This window comes from Elephantulus edwardii, unplaced genomic scaffold, assembly GCF_000299155.1.
Source record: "Elephantulus edwardii isolate Elephantulus edwardi_28Jun2011 unplaced genomic scaffold, EleEdw1.0 scaffold00013, whole genome shotgun sequence".
Lineage (NCBI taxonomy): Eukaryota > Metazoa > Chordata > Mammalia > Macroscelidea > Macroscelididae > Elephantulus > Elephantulus edwardii.
The window spans coordinates 3,507,930-3,516,822 of NW_006399763.1; the positions used below are offsets into that span (position 1 = coordinate 3,507,930).

At 39.8% G+C, this 8,893-nt stretch overlaps 1 protein-coding gene across 1 annotated transcript in view; it reads left to right on the plus strand.

The window, feature by feature from the left end:
* Positions 1 to 302: 302 nt before the first annotated feature.
* SCML4 (sex comb on midleg-like 4 (Drosophila)) overlaps positions 303 to 8,893 on the plus strand; it is a 188,116-nt gene continuing 179,525 nt past the window's right edge. The window contains exon 1 of the mRNA XM_006881172.1: positions 303 to 477. The gene's annotated coding sequence lies outside the window, so the exon portion shown is untranslated. The remainder of the gene's footprint in view (positions 478 to 8,893) is intronic.

Genomic DNA, 8,893 nt, shown 5'->3' on the forward strand with positions numbered 1-8,893 from the left:
ATTACTAGGACGTAACTACCAAAGAAGCAGAAGTGTCATTACCTTGTAGCTCATGTCGACAAAAGGCTACACTGAACATTTCTCTCAGTTGGGCTGCTAAAAGGAAGGAAACATGAAACACACACACACAGACACACACACCTCATTTTCTGCATGTAAAACGTGTGTGTGTTCTTTAAAAGCCAGTGGTTGGCTGGTTTTCCGGACATGATGTGGTTGAAGCTGTCATCGTAATGGAAATTCATTGCTGTAGCTATGGTAAATCGAGTTTTCTGCCTGTGCTGAATGCATTAGTCTAATGAGATGTTTGCAGCCGGAGAGCAGGGCTGCTGGAGACTAACTGTGAACGACTCGCACACGAGTGGAAAACAGGTTTTGCAATTCTCGGTTTGCATGTGCCGAAAGTCATCTCGCTTCAGAGTCAACATTCCCGACCTGGGAAAGAACCTGAGCAGGGCTCTGGTGAACAAGCCGTAGGTAAGGGAGATGCACATCTGGAGGGTGTGCCTCTGACACGGACCCCTTGTCTTCTGTCAGGGTGACAGCTTACCTGGTTTAGTTTTTCCTGGGTTGCATGACTACCTCTATGGCAGTGGACAAACGTCCTGCACTAGAATTATGAGCCCAGCAGGTAAACTTTAGTCCCTGCTACTTTAATACATTTCCTTTCTTAACTAGTTCTGAGAGAAGAAGATGTAGTATGGGAGTATATAGTTTATAAATATGAGGTATAGATAAACTCGTTACTCTAACTCTTCATTTAAATATGTAAAAACTTTTTTTCCCACCCAAATGGAAACTCAACTGATTGGGGTTTTTCTTTCCTCGCTGTAATTTTGTTTTGCTTTTTAATGAAAATAAAAATTGTAATATGTCTTGGGATACAAACATTTACTTAAAATTTATTTCTTATAATTAATGTGTTGTGAACATGCAAAAGTGGTTTTGTAAAATTGGGAATTTATATGGAATATTCTCTGTGTCTTTGTGCTGTTTTTTTTTGTTATTGTTTCACTTGTTTTCCTAATTTACCAGGCATAGATGAGAATACTATTTATTACTAGCAGCTGTTTGAGTTTGATTTGGGTTTAAAAACTAAGAGTTCAAACCGGTTCAAATCAGTTTCATAGTGGCTGATGCAGCAAAATCAGGACAGACTCAAATTTGTACAGCATGAGTGTACCAGAATGATAACTAGAATGGAAAAAATGATGGGTTAAAGACCTGGAATGGGAGACTCAGAAAAGATATAGAGATTGGATTTTTTTCAAGGATGATAGTGAATGACACATTCAAAGTGGCATAGTCAGCAGCCATCTTTGAGCCAGACACCGTTGCTCTGGACTTGACTGTTCAAGAGATTTGGTTGTTACGCAATGGATATGCTGCCTTTGATTTCTAAGAGGGAGCTAATTTTCCAGCAGGATGTAGATCTTTAATTTTTCCATTCTCATTATCATTCCAGTACACCCACGTTCTACATATTTACATCTGTTCTGGTTTTGTCTCATTAGCCATGACTGAGCTAGGAACAACTGGTTTGAAGCCTTGGAAAAAATAAGTGTCTATGGAGTGTCCGGAGTAGTTTTCCCAAGTTCATGTGCAGAACCACCTCAATGCTCAAGTAGAGCATTTGAGCCTTGAACCAGCTTCCATGTGCTTTTCTCAGCTTCACAAGGCGTCCATCCTCTCCAGGTTGCTGTGGGCAGGAAAGGACCAGAAGATAAGAGTGAAGGCTGGCTACCTAGTAAGTGCCTTTACTGATTGATCATCGATGTGACTAAGTCAAAGATTTCCCCCTGTGACAGTCAAGGAGACATGGTTTATTATGTGGCCTTGAGTTTATGATGGTATTTGAGAGGGTTAGACATTTGGGAGCTTTCTGAGGTTGGTTTAAGGTGATATGGCACTTGAAAAAATTATTCAGGAGCTTCAGAATCAAGACAAACTAAGCAGGGCAGAGAAGTTTGTTGTGTACTCTGTATTTTTAATTCTATTTCAAACCAAAGGGACCATTTTTTAAGAGTTACTTATATTTTGTCTCAAGATTTCTTTATAATATAGGAAATTTGGAATGAAAGTATAAAAAGAACTGTTTTAGGAATTGGGAGTGTTTGAAACTAAATTACTGAGGGAATGTTACATTATTTTCTTGTGAACATTTGTGTGTGTGCAAGCATGCATGTTCAGGATGATACGATTAGCCTGATAAAATTAAAGGAGTGTTTGAGCAAGAACAGCTGGGTGAAGAGTATCTAGAAAAACTGTAGTGACCCACTCAATAAAATAAAAGGTTAATGTGGACCTTTCCGTTTTAGGGAGGTTTTCTGGTGGCTTTAAACACAGTTGTGACAAATATTTTAAAGAAAGGCATTTGCTTTCTTTAAATTTTGATAATATTTTGATACATTTTATTTGTGGTATTTCAATAAAAGTGTAAATCCCCAAACCAAACGAACAAAACAGCAACAACAACAAAAAAATCCCACACCAAAATGACAAACCAAAACCCTAATTCTTTTATGTTTGTGATGTTTAAATTTCTTTCCTGTGCCATGGAAAAAATTATAAGTTAAATGGGTGATAAAAAAAGAAGATAAAGCAATACTAGGAAAGAGGATAAGTAGCTTTTTGTTTGCTTTTGGGGGTTTTTTAGAGGCGACTGAAACCAACAGAAGCAGTTTCACTTTCTGGGTCTGGTGTTTTTGCTCAACTTGCCTGGCAAATGTGAGGAGACCAATTGCTAGAAAACAAGCTAAACCCAAATTCTTCAAGAACGTTATTATACTGAAAATTCAAAAAAGTTATGACTTTGTTGCTTATGTTAAATATTACCTACTTATCACATAGAGTCAAGCTCCAAACATGCAATGATATGATTTTTAGGGTTTTTTTCCTTGAAGAACTTTAGATGATGAATTGGGGAAGAAACTATAAGCAGATTGAGTTAAATCTCTAAAAATGTCATGGCTTTTAATTCTTTTATAATCTCAGTTCTGGATCTCAAATACTCCATGGAAATATAAACTGATGCTCCCATCAATCTAAATAAGAAACACAGAGGAATAAATTTTATGGAAATCTGGGAGTGTAATTTAAGAGGTTTTTGTAGACTTGTTTACAGTTTTATGTGACTAGTGCCTCCATTCCACACACCATGTGTGTATGCATGTACCTTTCTCTTAGGAGCCATGCGAGACACTTTCTGCCCTGTGTCTGTGCCGCTCAGCATCACACGACTCCAGCCCCCACCATGCTCTCAGTCATCCACACACTCGAGAAAGCAAGGAGAGGGCATGTGCCCCTGGCTGAGGCTTTTGAATTAATTTCACCTTCCTCTGGTTTCATCTGTCTTGCTTTTTTATCATGGACTATTGTTCAGCTTTTACTTGTTTTTGTTGCCTTCAAAGGTAGGAGAGTAGAGAAAGGAGAAGGGGTAAGACTCTTCCCAAGTTTAAATGAGAGAGCATAACATTTGCTCTAAACATTTTGGGAAGAAGTTTGTGAAAGCAGTCCCCCGTGGTAAGAGCACAGAGGCTTCTTGCTTTGAGTGAGAAAATTTGCCATTTCTAGGAGGGAGTTTCATTTTTAAATTTTTTTAAATTATTATTATTATTATTATTACTACTACTATTATTTTTAAATGTGTGTACTGTCAAATTAGATCTGACTGGTACAGGAGGTGATTGTGCCTACTTCTTCAGCAGAGCATCTGGTGGATTTGAACCGCACACCTCTGTGATTGCAGTGCAGCTTCTTGCCACTAGGCCACCAGAGTTCACCAAGGGAGTTTCATTTAAGAACCTCTTTGGATGTTTTAAAGGCTAATCCTGCCATCTCCCTAAAGACTAGTCGGAGAGTTATATGTTTTTGTTCCCTTCAAAGGTTGTTGTTATGTGCCATCGAGTCACCTGTGGCTCATAGCAGCGACCCTATGTACAACAGCACTAAACCCTGTTCTATACTGTGCCAGTCTCACTGTCTCTGACACACCTATCCCCCATTACCCCAGTCACTGAATCAATCCATCTCATCGAGGGTCTTCCTTTCCTGTGCTGGCCCTCCACCTTCCCAAGCATGATATCCCTCTCCAAGGACTGGTCCCTCCTTGCAACATGTCCAGATTATGTCAGATGAAGCTTCAGAATCTTGCCTCAAAGAAGCAGCTTGGTTTAACCCTCTCTAGGATGAATCTGTTTATTTTCTTAGCAGTCCATGATATATTCAATACTCTTCTCCAACACCACAGCTCAAAGGCATCAATTCTCCTTCTGTCATCCCTAGTCATTGTTGAGCTCTCTGTTTCATAGCAAGTGATTGCAAAGACAGGTGAAGAATGATGAAGGGCATTAAAAACTGCCTCTGGGAGAAAAAAAAATTATTAGTGCAGATGTAATATAACAGAAGCCATATGTGCCTGGTAAATGGCTCTAAATTTTAATTAATGAGTCAAAAAAGCCACACTACAAGCCTCAAAAATTATCACTTTATCAATAAGATAATAATTCATTTTCTCTGGAATTAGCAGTTTTCTCAGACCTGGGTAGTACGCATGAAAGGAAGTTCTCTGGAATGTTTTCAACTTTTAAAAATTGGTCTTTTGGCAAACTAACTGAATTTTAATTGAATTGTCTATTGTAACATTTCCCAATGTGATTGGAGACTGTTATGATCACCCAGATTATAGCAAAATTTCTGTGCTCTATCACCCAGATTATAGTAAAATTTCTGCGCTCTAAAGAGTGGCTGGGATATTTAGATTGTATTTGAATCTACTGCTTCCTCCTTCATTTTTCTCCTCTACTTTTCCTCTCCCAAAATTCTACGTTTGCCAATGCACCACACTATCAGCTCTGCTTTAAATCTCTGCTGGAATCTCTGTCATAAATCAGTGCTGTGATTCCTGCATTTACTGATATGACTATACTGAGTTGGGTACTTTGGCTGCCAGCCCATGAGATTTTAAATGTTTTTCATTGTTGAATTCATTTTGGTTTCAGTTTTGGCAAGGATTCATTCCTTAATAATACTGTAAACTCTGCCTTGTGGTTTGTCAGATGCAGAGATTTAGACCAGGGCTTGAAAGAGTCAAGCTGTGGGCACGAGGGACATTGAAGATATGCTGATGGCCACTTGATATTTAGCTTATTTTGATCTACACATTAAAGTTAGAAGAGGTACAGAAGCATTCCACATTTCAATTCAGCATTTCAGACCAGTCCCCATGGTACATGTGCACATGCGCGCGCGCGCACACCCCCCCCCCACACACACACACATTACTAGTGGGCCCCCTTCAGTTCAGGGACAACCTCATGAGAGATGTGGCTGTTTAGACACAATGGCTAGAAGGCTGGCGGTGACGGTGCAGACCACTCATTCCCAAGCCTAATCTCTCTCCCCTCTCTAGATTCTTCCAACATTAGCTGGGCTCCTGCATCTCTGCCAAGAGACTGGGCCAGGGACGTGATATTCATGACAAGGCTCCCTGCTGAGTTAACCTGGCTGGCTGACATGGACAAGAACACCCCTGCCTTCAGGCTGGAGGGATGGAGGCAGGCAGCAAGCAGGCTTGGGGCATTTTGGAATAAATCAGCACTTTGCAATCAGGAGAGGCACTTTGCCACAGCCAAAGAGATAAAACACCTCTTATTTCTTGGAATTATTACTTCTTAAACTACTATTTTAGGACAGAAAGGAATTTATTACTTAGTGGTAGTTGTCCCTTTGTATTAAGTTGAAAAGTCATTCTAAGGAATCCATTTGACACCTTGAAGCAAAGGGAATGTGTTCTGAGATCCACACTGTGGGCTTCCCTGGTATTGGTGTTACTGTGTGTTGTCCAAATACGGAGGTGCAAGATCATATGCATTCTCCCCATGTTCCCACCAATTTAAACATTCTACCCTACTTTTTGTAGGGATACAAATATTAATTCCTTTTTTTTCATTTTTGAAATATTTTTAAATGAATTTTAATGAAAGTTTACGGAAACTTAGGGTTTCCAGTCATTCATTGTTGCAACTAATTTCTTTTTTGGCTATTGAATTTACTTATCTGTAGATTTTTACTGAGATGTTTGTGTGTGGGGGGGCAACTTTTACAGGTTTATCTTTTCTTTACATATGATAATTCAGGGGCATCAATTACATTAATCATGTTGTGCTCCCATCACCAATATTACTGTCAACTTTTCAGTTGTTTAGTCAAATGAGTATTTCTGCTGAGCTTTAGGAGTGATTGAGGCTCATTCCAGGAATGAGGCAGTGTCAGTCCTGTGAGGAAGAATCTGGATTGAGGAATGGTGAGCATACTTTCTTCATAAGGCCCACATACAGAAGTAGAGGATGGAGCCGGTCATTCTAAGAATGAAAGAGCCAAAGAAAAAGTGTGTTGCCACTGCTTTCAGAGGTGGTGATGTTGTCCCATTAGCCTTGCAATAGCAACTCAGCTTTTGGGAGATAAATGTTTGTAACAAAAATCTTTTCTTCCTATCTCACTCTGGGTACTGGTCCTTATAGAACAAAAAGTTCCAGTTCTTTCTAAACAGAAGCACATGGCTTAAAAAGTAAACCCAGTGAAATCAGCGGCCTGTCATGAAGATCAACAAGTATTGAATTTGGGGACAAATGCTGAACTTGGGAACTAACTCTTTGATTTGGACTAAACAGAACAAAGAATTAGCCTGGCTGCGTCCAACTCTAGTTAGTGGGATATAACAACAAAGAAATAGTTGTTATCCCAATGCTATGTGATGAAGCTTAAAATTTTCTAAGCTGTAATATTTACAATAGTAGATTATAATTTCTTTTTCCTGCAGAGTCACTAGGTGGGTTTGAACTGTCAACCTCCAAAAACTGACTAATAATCAAGCACTTAAGCCTTGTGCCACCAGGGATCCTTGAAGTGGAGCTGAGAAAAAACCCCAGGGAAGGAGACTATTTCATCCCCTTCCAGCAAGAACTCTACCCTCCTACCTCCTCCTGTATACCTTGTAGTTCAGAAAGAATTCACCAAGAGCTAACGATAGCACACGGCTCTCAGCTTACAGACATATGAGTCCTCTTTTTTTAGACTGAAGGACAGATTTTTCTATTTACTCTTCCCCATTTGCCCACAGTCACTCAGATTCATACCCACTCTGATGAGAAAACCAGGGCTGAACATTGAGAGGGTGTTTTTCTCTCTGTTGCCCGGAGCCAGGCCCTGAGTCCTCTCCCCGAAGAACGTTAACACAGGGGCCGTGTCTGAGGTTCTGCCTTGGAAGCAGCTTTGGAGCCTGCCTGGTGCTGGCCTAGGGATTTTCTCCTGTTTTGACAGGCAACTATGGCCTTGGCAAACAAGGACAAGAAGAGCTGAAGAGAAAAACACAAGGTGAAAGCCAGCACCAGGGCTTCGTGCACTGTGTCCTGGAGGAAGGCTTTGGAGGTCACCCCGTAACTGAAACAGTTCGCTTGGGCCTAACCATTTCTGTCTTATTGCAGGCTGAAAGGAGTCATTCTCATTCTTTGGGGCCTTCAAAGAAAAAGGAGAGCAGACCTCTTTCTTTCACAGTTCTTTAGGATTTAGTGTCTTCTTTGTGAGGAAATTATGGTGATGTCAGGGCCTAAATAATCAGCTACTGAGATATATACTCTTTTTCCAAAAAAAGAACAAATTAAAAATGTTTTGGTGGAAATTATTAAGTGCTTGACTATTAGTTGAAAAAGTTAGAACTCACTCAGAGGCTCCTAAAAGACCGTGCAATCTGCCTATGAGAGGTCGTCTCAGCTTAGTTCTTCTCCACACCCTTGGAGTTACCATGAATTAGAATCTACTCAACAACAATCTGGAACTCCACCATGGGAATAGATTTTTGTCACTGTTTAGTCCTGAGATACTCATGATCTCTGACACGACTCAAGCAAAGTGTGGTTCATGCTACTACTATTGCTGCCTGTTCTGGGGAGCCTGCTGTGAGATGCATGGGTTAATGGTAAGGTCATTCTTCCTTTCAGATATCAAAAGACACTGAAGCACCTTTAATTATATTCCTTCTTTAAGATCTTATTAACAAAATTGCTTCAAGTGAAAAGCTGTAGCTAGCTTTATATTTTGATGGACAAATTATGAGCAAAGCATAGAAACAAGAAGGGTGCAAAAAGCCAAACTGATTCTAATGTTTGAAATCACCACCTGAAGTATGAAAACTTAGCTTATTGTTTTGAGTGTTTTGTTCATAACATAATTAATGTTAGGTATTAACCACAACAACATTGTAAGGCAAACTGTGGTAAGATGATGTTGATCCCTGGCAAGGCAATGGTTAATTGGTATTGCCTTAATGAGACTAGGTGAGTATAAACTCTCTATAGGAAAATGAAGTTAGAAACTCAGTTTGTGTGAAGAATGTGAGAATGTCATCTAACTGAAAGTTTGGTGGTTCAAGTTCTCCTGAAAGGCTACTTGACAAAAACGAATTGTTATCTAGTTCCAAAAAATATCAGCCTTGAAAACATAGTGGCGTGCAGTTAGCTCTATTCTGACACACATGTGGTCACTGTGTGTTGGAATTGACTCAAAAGCAACTGAATTTTTGGTGTGAGAATTTGTTACTCACTCACTGAGTTTGAGCTGATTGGTAGCTGGCATGCTTTCAGAAGCTGTAAATTTCATTAGAGGGGATTGCTGGTCTTTGTCCCATGGAGTCAATGGTATACTTGAACCACCAGAGATGCACCATCTTTCAGCTGGTGCAACCTCCTTGTGGACTACATGGTGCTAACATGTCATTGTGTAGAAGAGTCATCTTCATTCGGTTGCTCTCTAGTTAGCAGCCATTTAACATGAAGCCAGCAAAGAATAAGACAACTAAAAGGCTCAATGTCAAGAAGACAAAGATTCTCACCACTGG